Here is a 17,768-nt window from a genome sequence, read left to right on the forward strand (position 1 = left end):
TTTTTTTTATTTTTCTCCTAATTTATGCTTTAAATCATAACTAGTATTAAACATAATTGTATAATTATAATAAAATAATAGAAAGTAATAACAATTTTTAATGGTTTAACGTTTGAAATTTCCAAACTAAATTGAACCTCTCAACACCGAGTGAACATTCATTTTGGGAATTTTCTAACGCAGTCTCAATGCTACAATCCTATTTGCCTACAGTTTTTTACATGATCTATTAAATAAACCTGTTATTTCCACTAGGAGGTCATTTTAGGCCTTGGTTTCCTATTATTTTACCGAGTTTCAATTTAACTATTTATTGTTAACGTAAAACTGTTTAAATTAACTTCTGATAAAGTAATTGAAACGGTTGACGCTAACTGCTGGCATCAATATGAGTATCCGGAGTGTTGTTGATCCTGCTGTCATGATGATTGCTGTCGTTGTGGTTGTTGCGTGGCCGGCTTTTCGGTCAGTTCAGCCCAACGCCTCTACAAAGCTGGCACATTCTATGAACAGCTGTGCCCACCGGCGAATCGTCATCGTTGTACATTTCACAGTTGTGAAAGATGAGCAGGACGTTCATTAAAGAAGTCCTCCTGTGATTTGTAGATATTGAAGGATGAAATGCACCTACGGATACAAAAGGAAAAAGATTTTCAAATAATTCAAAATCAATAAAATGGGGTAGCAGCAAATACCTCCATCTCCTCGAACACGGGGGCAACTCCTTCATTAATTTCTTAGCCTTCTACTCCTTCTTGGCTTGTTCCTTAACCTCTCCGAACCGTTGTTGCTCCTATGGGACTGTTGCAGTTTTGGTTCAACTGAAGATTCCGAAACCAGGCCTCGGATAGACTCGTAACCAACCGGTGAATAATAATAATTTTTCGAACCAAGCCACTGGCCGCTACTATCGAACTGAGATTTGTCCATGCTACTCATGGATTCATTGAGGCTACTGTTCTCCATGTTGCACCTATTATCGTTCGGTAAGAAACCCCCTTTTTCAACCTAAAAAGACAAATTGAAATATATTTAGGAAAATTGAATTTTTGAAATCTTTTTCCAAATTTTACTTTACAAAGTACTGTAAACAAAAGTGCACCAAATTTACAACTTATTTAAATAGTATGTTACACTGAACTCGTTAGCTATCCTAATTTTATTTAAAATTAATTAATAAGTAATTAAAAATGTAAAATTAAAAATATTTTATGATCAAATTTTGCAAATTATTTTTTACGTTATTGAAAACTAAGTAAAACTCCATTATACTTACATGAACACGGACAAGTTGCGATTTAAACAGAGTCGGAGGGCAGCTCGTGGGGCCATCTCAGAATCATGAACAGTTGTTTAAAATAACGCTGGTCAGCCGAAACCAGATTGCTTAATAACGGCTACTCAGGCGACATGAAAATTACGATGACATTCCGGTGACCGACTCTTGTTGACTGGCTGTTGTTCAAGTCAAAAAGACCTACAAGAAAAAAAATCATAAATTTTACATTTATTATCAAAAAAGGTCAGATACGGGAAACATACGTTACAGAGAACAAATAGGACGTTCGTTCATATCATTTATCAATATCTAATAAGAAACCTCGCTCAATCTAACAACAACTTCAACTTATATAATAACAGATACACTTTATCTTATACCTATCATAATATCACAAAATTATACCCTAGGATTATGGATATATTAACCTATCTTACAGATTTAGCCTCATCCTACTTGCCTCACAACCCTACCTGATTAAATGGTTTTTTGAAACAAAAATACTAGCAAAACTTAACACTAAAAATTAAATTATTGTTTTATTTAAGTTATCAACATACGGGTTGAAATATGATAATCTACTTTATTCTAACTGTTTGAATATATTTATCTTCAAAAAAAAAACAGTAATTTAAAAAAATCTAAAATTAAATTCAAAATGAAACAAAAAACAAAATACATTCCCTCTTCCTTCTTCGATGTCTGCAATCGGCAGCAATGATTCTTGGTATTTTCTTGTTTTGCTTATCATTATTCATTATAATCAATCATTAAAATCATCCCTGGAAGGAATCGCTTCTTATGAGAGGAAAATTGAGTATCAAACGAAAAATAACCCCCTTATACAATAAGATTTGTAAAGTTAGGAAGGAAGGAAAGAAAGAAGAAACAGCATGCAAAAAACTTCTGACACAGCTCCTTAAAATCGACTAACTTGACTTAAAATTACCTGTTCGAGATTTGCTTCAGTGACTGACCGACTTCCAGCAGGAGTTTCTCATTGTCATGCACATTCTTTCTGCCCCCAGAACGTAGCGAGAGCGACTAATTCTCTACCCGGGTGATCAGCTCCCGGAAGTGAAACTTAGTGTGCGGTGGAAGCGTTTCGTTGTCGGCAAATGTAACACAGCAGAACAGGAGTGAATTCAAGCCCTCGCATAACTGGGAGGCCGAGATGGAATTGACTGGGATTTTAAGACTGCCCTCGGGCATGTTGATGAGTTCTAGGATGCCCTCCCAGCTGACCGTCGACTAGGGTGCCGAAGAGGAGGAAGCCGTTTTCCGATAGCAGCGAACTGTTGCTGATTCGGAACCAGCGTCACGTTGATCGAGGAAAATTTTAATGGTTTAACCGGGTGATGCGATGAGGTTTTGTTTTCGTGATTATAACTATCGATTTGAGCAACCGCCTTGAGCATCTTTCAGCCCTTTCTTCAGACCTATGGTACTGAAACTTCGTTAAAGTTCGGTACCTGGCGTAGCATAAGACTCAATCGTACTTCAACACTAAAGCATTTTATTGCTTTATCATTACGCTGGTTTACGTCTGGCTCCAGTGGCATCCAAAGATTGTCAAAATCGACAATCCAGCAATCTCGGCATAATTTTATCAACAAAATCTGAAAACGAATCAATAATTGCTAAATGATAAACTGATTCAAATGAATTATTGTTAAATTGGTTACCTTTGTAAGAGGGGACAATATAGTAGCGCGGATTGATGAATCGTCTTCGTGGTTGGCAGACGTCTCATTCGGTGAATGAAGTCGCCGTACTAGTTTTGGTGTCATCTTTGTACCGTTGCTAGCATAAGAAAAAAAAATCAAATTAAAATCAGATCAGCCGCTTGTGAATCATTTTACCAAAAATAAAATAATTTACTAAACTAAATTAAATTTCTTATCTCCTAATAAAAAGTATCAACCAATCTTTGAACGATTATTCTCGATGATTAGATAGCAGTAATTGTATTGTAATTTGTTAAGTTGTATGAACATTCATTATCAAATACATATAGTAACCCTAACTAACATGAAATAATAATTCATTCATCCTATGATGCCAACACTGTTTGATCAGAGACACATCCGGTTGATTCTATAACTTCACTTCTTGTACAACCAGTGACCAGAGTGGAGGGTTTAAGTGCAAACAGAATCCAAGTCTTGGATCGTGGACCTGAATCTTGTATTATAATATTTAATTTGAACCTTGAATTTTAGTTCTTGACTCTGTATGTGAATCTCGAATCTGAGACTTGCATCTGAATTTTGAATCTTGAAATCGAATCATCAATGTAAATTCGGAATCTTCTGAATTCTGAATTCTAAATGCTGAATCTTGAATCTGCAATCACTTGAATGTTGAAAATCCACGCAAAAGCAACGATTAGATGATAACACTTAACGAATGAAAGGACAAATCACACTTGCATTGTTCTTATTCACCTGACCGGATCCGTGCGGCACGTTGAAGCACAGCTTCGCGATCTCGGCCTGGCAGGCATCTTTCAGCAGCGGATCGAAGTCGATGTTTTCCCGCTGCTGGTACAGCTGGGCCCGGACCTCCTTGCGGCACTCCTTCGGTATCGAGTGTTTCGCCTCTTTGATGGTATCGTTGCGCATCACCTCGCTCAGACAAGCGACGACGTCATACTTGGTGTTGCTGCGCGGGCAAAAGCGGGTCACGTACGGGCGGCAGGCTTCCTTGAATTTATAGGTGAAATGATAGTTTTTAAGGGAGATGATCTGGAAGTGTTCGATTGCGGCGCGACATTTGGTGTCGACTCTCATATCTGCGTAGTTTTTGTAGTTTATCAAACACTCCCATCATTTCTCCCTCGTCTTTGCCAGTTTTTAGAATGTTGGAACAGTGTTTCTGCATAGCGTCCCCACAAACGGCCATAATTACCGGATTCAGTTCTACGTGAGCGGCTTCCTCTTCTGTAAAACGAATCACGGCGTTTTTGCAATTTTGCGCAAGTTTGTCTAGGTTATCCTGCAAGCATTGCATTTCTTCGCCTTTTCCTGTTTTGTCGAAGCAAAAGTAGGAGAGATCGTCAATGCACTCATCTTCGACTTCCGGAATGAGATCGACCGATCGGGCTCGCTGCCGCATTACACGTTTGACTTCCTGGAAGCATTCCTGTTTCAGCTGCAAGTCCTTTTCCGGGTGGTACGTGTACCGGTGCAAACAAGGCAGGATCAGGGGACCTTGTTCCGGGTCCATCTGGGCCGTGTCCAAATCGCCCAAGTTTTTTTCGCCCGACAAAATTTGATGGCGTCGTCCTTGCAGTTTCTAAAACATTAAATTAAAAAAAAATTAAAAAAAACGCTTCTACTTTGTGCATATTCGTTACCTGTACAACTGCGGATCCTATTTAAAATCTCGGGCTACAAAGTACTGAATCTGCAGCAGGGCGGATTCGCAATCGGCGTTCATGAAATTGGTACCCAACTTTTCCATCAGACAGGACATAACTCGTGCATCGCCTCCTTCAGTATCGGAGCATGCTACATCCACCACCGGTTTGCAGGCCTGCCTAAGCACAGGATCAACCCGCCAGTCCTCGCCTGCATCGGCAACTTTGACCAGAGTTTCCAGAGCTCGTTGACACACTTCAGTGACGCGTCGTTCCTTCTTTTTCTTCGGTCGAGCATGATCCATCAAACAGTGGATAGTCTTGCCTCCGGCATCCAGATTGCTGCAGAACTTATCAATGTCCCCAGCACATCCAGTTAGAATTTCCGGCGAAAGTTTGTAGTCTTCCATCAGCATTCGTCGGTGGTCGTTGATTTCGACCACACAATCCTGACTCAGCTTAGTGTTGTTCTTCTGAACGCCTTCCAAACAAAGCAAAATTTGTGCCAACCGCACGTCCTTATCGTCGGAAACACCCCGGCGACAGTGATGCAGTTTGATGTCTTCCTTGCAAGCCCTCGTCAAACCCTTGCTGAGCTTATAATCGTGGGCAATCAACTTCTCTCTTCGAAGCAGTTGTTTTTGGCAATGGTCGGTCATGGCAGCATCGTTCCGATTTTTCATCAAACATTTCAAAACCAGCTGGGACCCGGCCGGAATCGAGGGACAGAATCGAATTGCATCAACGTCACAGGATAGGAACAGCGGCTTATCCAGCTTTACGTCCTCGACCTGAATCTCGGACAGATGCAGCACTCCCTTGCGGCAAACTTCACTCAAAGTGTCCAGATGGCTTTGGAGACAGGCGATCGTTTCTTCTTGGGAAACTTTTTTGTTATCGTTGCCCAGGCGACCACAGTTCAGGGTTTCGATGTCCCGGGTACAATCCTTGAGGAACGGCCCTATTAACCGGTAATCGGAGAAAGCTACGTACTCCAGACGTTGAATGTATTCCCGGCAACCGTTTCCCTTGACCTGATCCCGATGGTCGATTATACAGGACAGATACTGACCCGGAAGATCCGCGCTCGGTGTGCAGGGGAACTTGTCGTAGTGCTTTGGACAACCTGAAAGGGGAAAAACGCAATATATTTGACGAAAAATACTGCTTTTTTAACTTGACGCATCCAAAACTGGGTTATTCATCCAGAATTCAGCTTTTCAAAATCATAATTTGAAAATAAATTCAGAAGAAATTACCTTTCTGTATCAGCCGCTGCACGTTCCGATCGTCCAGCAGGGCCGAGGTGTGGGCCCAAATCAGATGCTGACAGTCGTCGCTGAGCGCATCGACCCGTTCCTGCGGCAAATTCTGGACACCATCCAGGGCCTTCAGATCCCCGGCCGTTTCCGGCACATTCGGGCACAGCGTCCTAAGCTCCGGGCAGGCTACCTCTTCCAGCAGCTTCGGATTTTGTGGGCCACCCGCATTGATGACTGCCTGAGCTTGGGTTGTCGGTGACCACACGGTTACCAGCAAAAGAATCGGAAGGATGGCTTTCCCGAATCCTTCCATCACATTAACTTGAATTTTCCAGTTGGTATCCCAGGGTTTGTTGTTCTTTTGTTCCCGGTATTAATTTTTTTCTGGTTCGACTTTTCTCTGACACACTTGGAAAACAGATGAGCGAATCTCGACCGGAAGTCGGTCCGTTATAGGCGGAACATTTCGCTCACTCTCGAAATCTTCAGAAAAGAAAACTAAAACAGGAACTTTTTTAATTAATTCAGCTGAACTTCAGGGAGCCGAAAAACTGTAAACCTGTTCCCTGGTACGTGTCCAGTCCAGCGATGATAAAAATTCGTCGAAGCGAACTCGACGAAAAAAGAGAAGAAGAACCAGCAAGATTTGACAGCTGCGTTCTGAGGACGTGTGAGAGTAGTCACTTTAAAAACAGCTAAGGGAGAAATCAGAAGATCCGTTGGCAAATTGTGTCCACTGCCTATTCAATAACTTTCTCGGCGGGGGGAGTATGTTAAGTTGTATGAACATTCATTATCAAATACATATAGTAACCCTAACTAACATGAAATAATAATTCATTCATCCTATGATGCCAACACTTTGATCAGACACACATCCGGTTGATTCTATAACTTCACTTCTTGTACAACCAGTGACCAGAGTGGAGGGTTTAAGCACTGATGAACTGATGTACAAGCTCGAACAAAACATCTTCAAAAACTTGTGTAAAATTTCCAGTGCTCTCTTTTAAAGAAGCCGTTAAAAAGTGACGAAAAACAGTGCCATCTATTGCTTGACTTGTAACTTTTGAACGGCGCAACAGATGGCACTGTTTCTAGATAGCTCTTTTGCAAGTAAGAATTTTTCGAGAGGGCGAAATGGTGTTTGAACTCATTAATAAATAAATTTAAATACAATTAGATGAATTGCTCTATGTATGTAATTAGATGAACTAAGAATAAATTTCAGCTGAAAAAAATAGCATCATTATAATATTGTCACTAGAGAGACTGGCGAAATGACACATATACAAATGCTATCATTCAAGCAAGCCGAATCAACTTTTGAAGTACCTGATTCTTGGAAGAGCGCAATTGTATATGATCTTAAAAATTAATAAACTAACATCGTAGAAAAATGGACGGCTTCAATATATTCACAGCAAGATAAATTCATCTGGTTCATTTTACCTCGATTCTTTTTACTAAGGAGGCTAACTAACAAAGCCAGACGAACCAGTTATTTTATCCAGTTGAGCTTAAAATTAACAATCCAACAAAGACATACAGATTCTAGGCTTCTCTGAGAGGGCATTTTCACGCATCATATCTGTTTATATTAAGTGCTTCATGCTAGTTTGAAGCAATTCGAAAAACAGCGTTAAGCGTAAAATTTTGATAATGCAAATCAGAAATGTGTAACGAATCTTCAACATCAACTTGATCGAAACTCGTCAAATAGATACGACCTTTTCATAATTGACTAAAAGTTTGTTGTTTTTTTTTGTTTACATTTCATTTTCTTCTTGACAGTTCTCTCTGGTGTCCTTGGAGACATCTGGTGGCTCAACCAAAAAACATAAAATTGATTCAAAACGGTCGTCGGGACTTTACACACTTTTCAAGGCTTAGCTTGTACATCAGTTCATCAGTGGTTTAAGTGCAAACATAATTAATTTATAAAAGCATCATGATCCTCAATCTGTGCCGCACGTGAAGTGACGATAGTCGAGTCACTCCATTCCAGGAGTCGCTTTGGGTGAGGAACGTCACTTCGGATGAATTTTGGTAATGAACCTCTGTCACTTCATTTACCCCGACTATCTGAATAAGGTGACTAGAGTCCCATGAGGGTAAGATGCCTCGACCGACGTCACCTCACGCGCGGCGCAGAATAAGGGCATATTTATTTAATAATAATAATAATCTTACCGGTTTGTGGCCATTTCCAGTTGTCTCGCCTTAATTTCTCCAGGTCATCATCAAACCATAACTGGACGTTCCGTAATAACATTATAATATTATCCTCGAAACCATTAGAAAGGCAGGACGGTCTGCAGCGATAGTGTACAAATGACTAAAATCTAATGTTGGCTTGTGATGGCATCTTTCCAATTTCCAGAATCTGCAAAAGAGAAAAAATATTGCAGTATTCCATTATAAATGGAATTTATCTTTTATGAATGCCAAATTTTTAACAAGTTTAACTTTTCTCACCTGGTATGACCTCCGATGATGTTGAACATCAGGAGCAGGAAAGGCGACGCCAGATAAGAATTTTTCAGCCATCGACATTCGGCAAGCAAAAACACTGCTTCTGGCAACCTGAATAGGTGAAATTTGGAATATTAGTAGGTACTATTTTTGTTTTCAAATTGTCCAATAAAATATTATCATTTCATGATTATCAGGATAATTTGAAATTGCTCATTGAGTATAGATCATCATTATCTATAAGTACTCAATAAGCAATTTCAACTTATCACGGGGAAAGAACGTCCTGATTTAATTTGCGCTAAAAATTATAATTAAATTACCTATTGTTGCTGCTGCTGGTGCCTTTGCATCTAAATAGGTCCTCCTAACTTGACACTGATCTTTATGGAAACTCTTAAATCATCAGCTTTCAATCGAGGAAGGTTTTTCCTGGTCCATCTGTCGTCCAAGTTAATTTGCTTGGTTCGCTTTGATTCTGCTGTTGCGCTGCCTGTTGCTGTCGTTTGATAATGAAGGGCGGAACTTTGTCACCGGTTGTAGTGAGCCGTAAATTTAAGAAGTACGGTTGGTTTCGAAGTCCATGGTATAGCGAACCAGTCGTCAGTGTCAGCTAAGAACCTGAAATCAAAATCAGAGAAATAGGTACGATTCCTAAAATTTTTAAATTGACTTAGATTGGTAAAATAATCTTAACAAGATGATTTTTCTAAAATTTAGTTCCAGTACTGCTTTAGAGCTTGTAGAAACAATTCTTGGTCTTTTCGCTTCGACCAAATGAGCGTTGCAGTAATGAAACTAAAAAAAATAAAACATATCAGCTGAATTTTGATTAGTATTCAGTGATTAAATTAAGGAGGTGAGAAAAAAAATACAATTTCAATGCAAGTACTGAGGTCAAAGCAAATACCAAAAATGCCATCGAAAATACTAAATATTTTTCCTTCTGAAGTGAACAAACGGAACAAACATTTAAAAAACACAGAATGTGAGAACATCACAGTTAAATTCTCGTGCCGCGCCGCCACGGAAACTTACCGTACATTCGTCAAACTCTATGCACATTAGCACTTCTTCCTGCTTCAGATCAAAGGGCTGATCAACCAGTTCCGCTATTTGATTTCCACCAGTTTAATCCCCGGTCGATCCGATGTCGAAGGTACGACCAACTCTGGAGCTATCGAAACTGGCCGGAATGAAACTAAAAGGCGTTGAATTTAGCTCACCGGAATTTGTAAGTGTTGGAGCAACTGATTATTGAGAAGGAAAACTGAAAAAATGACTTCGTTCACAATGGACATAAAAAACGAAAAATTTTACCTGTATCGATTTTATGACTGTTTACACTTTTTGCATATGGTCGGTGCACCGACCCGATTGCTTCCCAGATCGGAAAAAATCTTTGTTCACCAGGTGGATCGGTCAGAATAGCTATCTATGTGACTATTGGCCATCAAATGATGTTTGTTGGTGCAGGAAGTCGTCGTTGTGGTAGCATACTGGGAGGCGGAGAAACTTTAGCTACGGAAGCTTCCCGAATCACTTCCGCTTAAGCTACAGTCTCTGGAACTGGAAACAACTTGGTGCTGGATATGAAATCACCAGTATTTTGCGCTCCGTCCAACCGCTCCAAATGGCTAATCCAAGCTAAACGGGAAATAAAAAAAGAGCAATGAAAAATAAGCGTTTTTTCGCGATTTTTATTCTGTTATCATGAAAACACATCAATGGCGGCTTTTTCTTATCCATATCGATATTCCTACTATGGATTACGGGTTTTGTATTCCGTGAAGAGTGGATTTAACACCAGTTGATAAACCGTCCTCCCTAAGCAAACAATTTGATAACAAAAATTGAAGAGGAAACACTGATTTGCAACATATTTTCACTAAAACAATAACGCACACGACGACGGGAAAAACTAAAATGGCAGTAATCGCGACTTTGTTTCGTTTCGTTCATGCTTCGCAAAAAAAATACCGTTTAGATTTCGAGCAATCGAGCAGGTGGATGGAAATCGAACCGAAAACGAACCGATTTCTAACCGCTAGAATTCGAGTGCCGCCATCTCTGTTTTGCAATCGGCCCGATTGAGCAAACGTTCCTGACAGGGTATAGGCTGGTTGAAGCGAAAAAAAACATTCAAATAATATCTCAAAAAGAAACTATTATCACACCCAATGTTACCCAAACATGTGTGAAAGAAATCTTTGATGGCTAAAATTTTCTCACCGTGAACTAAATCGGTCTGTCGGGTCTGTCGTATATTTTGAAATCCTGTTCCAAATTTGCATGAATTTGGAACAAAGGCGTATAACTGTTGGGAATTTTGAAATCGATAACTGTGCTAAAACAGCGATTTACGACACCGGTGCCAGCCGAAATGTTTTAGCGTGGTCGAAAACCGTGTTTTGCATCTACCGTTGGGACAGCCCTAAGTCTACATAGGGGTTCTTTTAAAAATATACCGTGTGCCTATTTTCAAATGCCCGAAATCAGTTATTTGGACTACCTACGCATTGTTATTCTTCAAAATCGTACATTCTATTATCTACTTCCATAGATAAATTTCAAACCTTACCGAAAAACGCAAAGATCTGCTAAAAGTGATTGATTGATTGAAGTGCATTTATTTGGGAGGGTGCCGTGCGCCAAGCGATTAAGCACCCTTGTTTCGGTTTTAAAACTAACAATTACATTAAATTTCTCCTAACCATAGACATTAGATTTCTTTCAAAAGGTTTGTTAATCCTAAAAATTTCAGCACTTTTGTTTCTCTAGCAGCATCGTATAGGATAGTATAGAGCGGACATCATCTTCAAGTTCAGCCTCGTCACGGGCATCTTGGTATAGACGGCATTCGACCAAGATATGTAAAACCGTCATTCGTACTCCACAGGATTCACAGTCATCACTCTGTAGAGAATATTGGTAAAAGATTGAATAAATATTAATTTCCTTGGAATAAATTAAATAAGATTAATTAATTAAAAGTATTTACAGTTCGTGTGAACTACCCTGTTTAATTGGTTGATCGATTTCAAGAACATCGATGTTTCTGTCAAGAAAGAAAGCATGCAAGAGCAAGGTGGGTATATATTCAGGAGGTGTTCCCGAATAACGAATTCCCGATTCAGCCATTTTGGCTATGTAGGCTATGCAACTATACGGAACTCATGAAGTTTGTTTACCAACAAACCCCAGAAAAGCTGAGCAAAAAATAAACAAACTCATTGAGAGCCCCGCTCACTCCTCGCCTACTTACTGTGAAAGTCGGAGAACCTAGTGTATCTAAGAACCTTGTGCAAGAGAGAGTATCGTGGGAAATACTCAACAGTCAACGGCAACGCTTTGATGAGAGAGTGCGAGAATATCCTGTAGCTCGAAAGAATGGGTACATGAGAGGAGTCAGTTTATAGAGCAAGCTTGAAATAGACGGATCTTTCGCGGAGTTTCGAGTTTTATGTGAGAAAAATTAAAGAGTGAAGTGAAAAAGAACGCCAAAGAAAACTGGAGGTCTCGGCTAGGAAAGTCGACCGGTTACGACACACTCTTTCTTTCGATGTAGCAGGAATGGGTTAGTCGGGTGTGGCCGATTCGAAGTCTTGCCTGTTGTCTCGGTCTTTCCAAGCACAAGGAGTCGGTTTAGTTTTGAGAATAAACAAGTCTCTCTCAGACAGGAAGTGAGAGTTCCATTTACACCACAGGACCTCATTGAACCAACGAACAGCATCCGGTGCTGGAACTTCTTGGGTAAGTAGGTCCCCGCTGCGCCCAATTTTTGCCAGAAGGTCTGCTTTATCATTGCCAGGAATACCCAAGGGGTTGAAAGAAAAGGAAACTTCCGAACTGAAATTTCAGTACCGCACTGACGTTTTGGTACCAAAATGCCATTGAAATCAAAGGGGAACTGACGTTCTGGTTCCAAAAAGTCGGTACGGTCCGTTTGTAAGTGATTTGACAGTTGCTTCAGTCCTTTGGGAATACCGCAGTGGCCGGGTATCCAGCAGAGCTTGGTTTCGGTGTTTTTAAGAGCCGACCTGGCCTTCAATATCCAAGGGTGTGAAGATTTTTCGGAACAGATTGCATCAATGCAGCTTGCCGAGTCGGAAAAAATGATTTTTGGTTTGTTGGAGGGGAGTTCGATGGCAATAAGTAGACCCAGCGCTTCGGCCGAGAAAACAGAACATTGCTTGGGTAAGCGTCCTTTGATTTCAATTTCTTCACTGTAGCAGCCAATGCCCACAGAGCCGTCTAAAGCAGCAGAGCCGTCGGTGTAAATCGCATGATGGTTTTGGTAGGTGGTGTTTATCAGATGATTGAACAAGGCTTTTGCTTTAGTAGGGGGATCGCCTACACGGAAAGCATTTTTCATGGTTAGGTCGCGCTGCGGATGTTGATCATACCAAGTGAGCGTACACAGTAAACGAAAATTACCGAGTTCGGTAATTATTTTACCGAAATCCTAACATGTGGAGATCGTTAAACTGTTCGGTAATTTTTTCATGGCTGAGAAGTGACAGCTGTCAAATATTACGGACCTTTGTCGGTAAAAATAACCAAAACTCGGCTGATCCTCTGTCAAAATATTGACAGTTGTCAACATGACAGCTCGTTATATAACCGGCCGATCGGTATTGTTGAACCGAAATGTCTTTAATTATTACCGAAAGGCCGGTTATTTTTAACCGAAAAACTAAAAAGCTCGGTTATATAAACCGAACAACTGGTAGACTTAACCGAAAAAACCTGTAACCATTACCGAAATACCTAAAACTATTACCGAAATACTTGAAATTTTTACCGAAATACCTGTAATTATTATCGAAATACTGATAACTTTTACCGAAAAAACTGTAAAAGTTCGGTAATATTTACCGAACAATCGGAAGAGTCTACCGAAATATCTGTAATTATTACCGAAAAATCGGTCAGTTTTACCAGATAAATTCAAAAAGTTCGGCAATGTTTACCGAAAAACCGGTGATTTTCACAAAATTCCACTACTTTTTACCGAAAACTCGGTTGTTTTCACCGAAAAACCGATTTTTTTCGCCGAAATATCTGTTATTACCGCATCGCCGATAATATGAACCAAAAACTAAATTTTTCACTAATTTTTACCGAAAACCGTAAAACGTTCCGTAGTTTCGGTGTACGATACCCAGCATACTACACGAGATGATTTGAGTTTCGAATATCATCTCATGTAATATGCTGAAACCTGAATACCATGTATAAGCTGAAACCACCAAACGTTTTACGGTTTTCGTCAAAAATTACCGAAAAAAATATTTTTTGCTAAATACTATCGCATTTCTAGAAGACGCCTCAATAGCAGAGGCTCAATCTACAAATAAAAATGTGGAGCTGGATCAAATAATTTTAACTTTATTTTCTGTTTATGGCAACATGATACCGTCTCGTGGCTTTTCAAGGAATCCCCTAATCCCCTCCCCCCTCCCCTACATTCTGTGGACAATGGCCATCTGCCACAGGTGACTGGAGGAAGGTTGTCACAGCCACGGGACCTGGAAGTAAAGTTAATTTTTTTTGATAAAGTGCAGAAAATAAACTCATCCGATGTACCTTTACTGGAGCTGCGATCAAATAAGCAATCCGTTCCATGCGAAGAGCCGCGGTGCTGGTGATGTCCCAAATCCGATGGTCTATGTGCGTTCAAGTGCATGCATGTAGGCCAACGAAGCAATAAAAAAACTGCTGCTCCATTGCTCAAAAAACGCGAAACCGAAAATGCCGAACAATGGCGACGACTGGCCGGTTAAAAGATAACCATCACACTCGAGCGCACGAAAGAAGTCGAAACGATTAATTTCGGTTGCAAGAATGAGAAGGAAGCCCGCATACTCAAAAACTGTATCTCTAATAGTCTAAACCAAACATCTACTGCTCCAGAAAAAGTGATCGTCTCTACCCAAGCAACCAAAAGTCGCGTTTTTACTTAAAGATGGAACTCCGAAGTTCACATTTGGCTGAAAAAATGTTTTACGGGAACTTCAGGTGACTCTTGTCGCGTAAAAGTTACTCAGGAACTTCCATCGCCCTTTGAAAGGTTAAACTATCGATAACAGAACTTCTAGGCGCTTTCAATGGAACTTCTTTCAAGAAGGTCGATAACGTTCGCGTAACATTCCAAAACGCACCATTATGATACTTGAAGGTGTTTTAAAGAACCTATATGGGAAATCTAAGCGACATGTCAAAAATGTTTTTCAAGAAGGTCGATAACGTTCGCGTAACATTCTAAAGCGCACCATTAAGATACTTGAAGGTGTTTTAAAGAACCTATATCGGAATTCTAAGCGACATGTCATAAATGTTTTTCAAGAAGGTCGATAACGTTCGCGTAACATTCTAAGGCGCACCATTAAGATACTTGAAGGTGTTTTAAAGAACCTATATCGGAATTCTAAGCGACATGTCATAAATGTTTTTCAAGAAGGTCGATAACGTTCGCGTAACATTCTAAGGCGCACCATTAAGATACTTGAAGGTGTTTTAAAGAACCTATATGGGAATTCTAAGCGACATGTCAAAAATGTCTGTCAATTTTTTGTCATGGTATTTGTTTTGTTTATATCTGTACTGATATTTACAAATGGAATTCAAGATTTTTTCGAATTTTTCTTATAAATGTTAAATAAGATATTCGAATAAATTTTGATGATGCGAATTTTTGTTTTGATTCATATTGTGTACTGAAAGTCCTTTGAACGAAATAAGGTACCTTCTATTGACCAACCCACTCAATCATCTCAAATGACATTAAGTTTAAATACTAATCATTACAGTGGCAATTAGCTATTGATGGATTGGTCGAGAGGCTGGTGAGTTTCATTGCAACCTAGAGAGCAGCGGTTCAATTCTCTAGGCGTGTAAGCAGCTTTTGTAATCAAAACAATATAATAAAAATCAATGAGATAGACCATGATAGACCGGCAACCTAGCAATCTGACATGTGGTTGTCAGAGCAATCTGTCACTCGGATTTTTTTTTCGGCGCGTAGAAGTTTCTTGACATTCTCTTAGAAGCTGAATAGCGTTCTCTACAGCCACCTAAACGAACTTGAAAGTAGCTTTAAGAACTTAAATTTTGGGCTGATTAGCATTCTCTTCAGACACAAACGAGAGCTGATTAAGCTTCTATGGAACCTTTTTAAGGGAATTCTGGTTGCTTGGGTATTAATGTAGCTGTTATATTGAACTTTACTTCGATATTGATAAGAACGAAACAAGAACGTTCATGTGAAAAGTGATGAAATCTGAAAAGGTGAACCAATGATATGGACGATAATTCAATTTTATCACTAATCGTAAAAATGATCAGCAACCGTTACCCGCAGCGTTCATCTTTATGTCAAACTCCACGTCAAAAATGACCGAAAAGCAGGTCAGAGCTGCCAAATTTTAATGTTAACAAGTATTTGACCATTTTGTTCTACTAAATGTTTATTTAGTTAAATTTTATCGTTTTACTGAAGAGGCTTTAAACAAGAAGCGCCGTGTTGTGATTGGAATTTTGAATTTTGTGTCAGTGTAATTCCAATCGAGTAATAACCTGTCGAACTGAGTATTTGTCAGAAATAATAACTTACTACAGCAATTTTAGTACTTTGAAATTTCGAAAACTTGAACTTCTTGAAGTCTTGTCGCAGTGTTACTAAGTATTAACTGTGGTTTTTACGAATTACTGTGGGAGAAATCAGATAGTCTATTTGTTTATGTAATCTAAAAACATTTTACTATATAGTTCTATGATTCATGAAAAATCATAATAAATAATTCATTACAAATTTAAATATTGATTCAAATTTATTTGTAATTTTCTTATTGATTCAGTTGGCATTGTTGGTGAATAAGTTATGGTTGTTATTATCAGAAATTATTTTTTCTCAAATCATATTAAAATTTGTATTAACATAGAAATATAAAAAAATCTAAATTTTGAAAAATCCTCATACTTGGCACCACTGACTGTTTGATGTCGTTCGCGCGCGTGTTGTTTATCAATCGTTGCTTTGTTTTTTTGCATCTCGTCGGGGATCCTGCGACTGCGACAAAAATGGATCGGAGTACGAAGGTCATTATTCCGAAGATTAAAAAGGAACACCAGTTTCCTTCCTCCAGCCATTCAGCAGCTCAACACTTCAACTACGGAGCCAGGAGGCTCATGAAAGTATCGAAACTTCCGGCAAGAGCAGCGGCGATGTCCGGGGAAATTTCACCACCCAGCCGCCGTGGGAACATCGGATTGCTGTTAGTAACAGGTAGGTGGATTGAGTTCTTAAAAAAATCAACAGTACCAGGCCAGTTAGCAGAACAGAAAAGAAAAAATATACAGGATATTGGAACTTATTTCACTTTTCGCATATTCCAGGTTATGGATGTCAGCTGTCACCACATCATTCGGAGTAGCCGGAAAGCCGTAAGAGTTCTTCGAATTGGATGGAGGATTAAATTTTATAAACATTAAAACATTAAAGGTATGGATACAGATGACTAATTAATAAATAAATCATAAATATCCAAAATTATTGGTTCTTTCACTTTCAATCCGAAAATTCCCGGTATTCACGAACGATTCCAAATAACGTACGCATAGCGTTGGAGAACGTTACGACAAATCTTTTCACGACTTCAACCTTAAATGTCTCCCCGAATACGAAAATATTGTATCATGACGGTTCCTGTAGTAGTTATAAAACGTTAAGAAATAGTGTAAAAAAACGTTTAGAAAATGATATCTGAAACCATAAAAAACATTGCACTTATCTTGAATTCCAAAACGACGGTCTGTTGAATATGGCGTTAAGTTATGTTACTGTTTAAAACTGTTAAAACCTTTATATGGAGGAACTGTACTACAAACAGTTTAAATAACGTGCAGAAACCGCTCTTGGAAAACGTATTCAGACATCCAAACTGTTAATATTAAAGTTTTTCGAAGAGTAATCTTTTATCAAAACAGTAACAGTAATAGTTATCAAACGATTCAAAATAAAGTTTTTTCCAACGTTATCCAGAACCGTACGTCAATGGAGGTCTCACACACACATACACATAGATGGGAATATTTCGGATCTTTAATATCAATTCAGTTTTTTTCACATAATCTTTATTACACTTGGTTTACTTACAAACGGTGAGAATTCAAAACCAACTGATACCATATACTTAGATGATTCTTGCAGGAAGATCCTACCCGGCCATGGGCATAACATATGGATTCTCGTAGCTCCAGCGCTGCGGAATACTGGGAAGCCATCGGCACCCGGGTGATGAATGAGTGAGGAAGCTGGAATTAATGTTTGATCATAAAAATTTTTTTATATATTAAGAATTTATTACGCTACTTTACTTACGATAATTAT

The 17,768-nt window shown here is 39.2% G+C and overlaps 1 pseudogene; it reads right to left on the reverse strand.

The window, feature by feature from the left end:
• On the reverse strand, nucleotides 1–10,049 carry LOC129739941 (Golgi apparatus protein 1-like; annotated as a pseudogene).
• Nucleotides 10,050–17,768: the final 7,719 nt, after the last annotated feature.

Source organism: Uranotaenia lowii, chromosome 1 (assembly GCF_029784155.1).
Source record: "Uranotaenia lowii strain MFRU-FL chromosome 1, ASM2978415v1, whole genome shotgun sequence".
Taxonomy (NCBI): Eukaryota; Metazoa; Arthropoda; class Insecta; order Diptera; family Culicidae; genus Uranotaenia; species Uranotaenia lowii.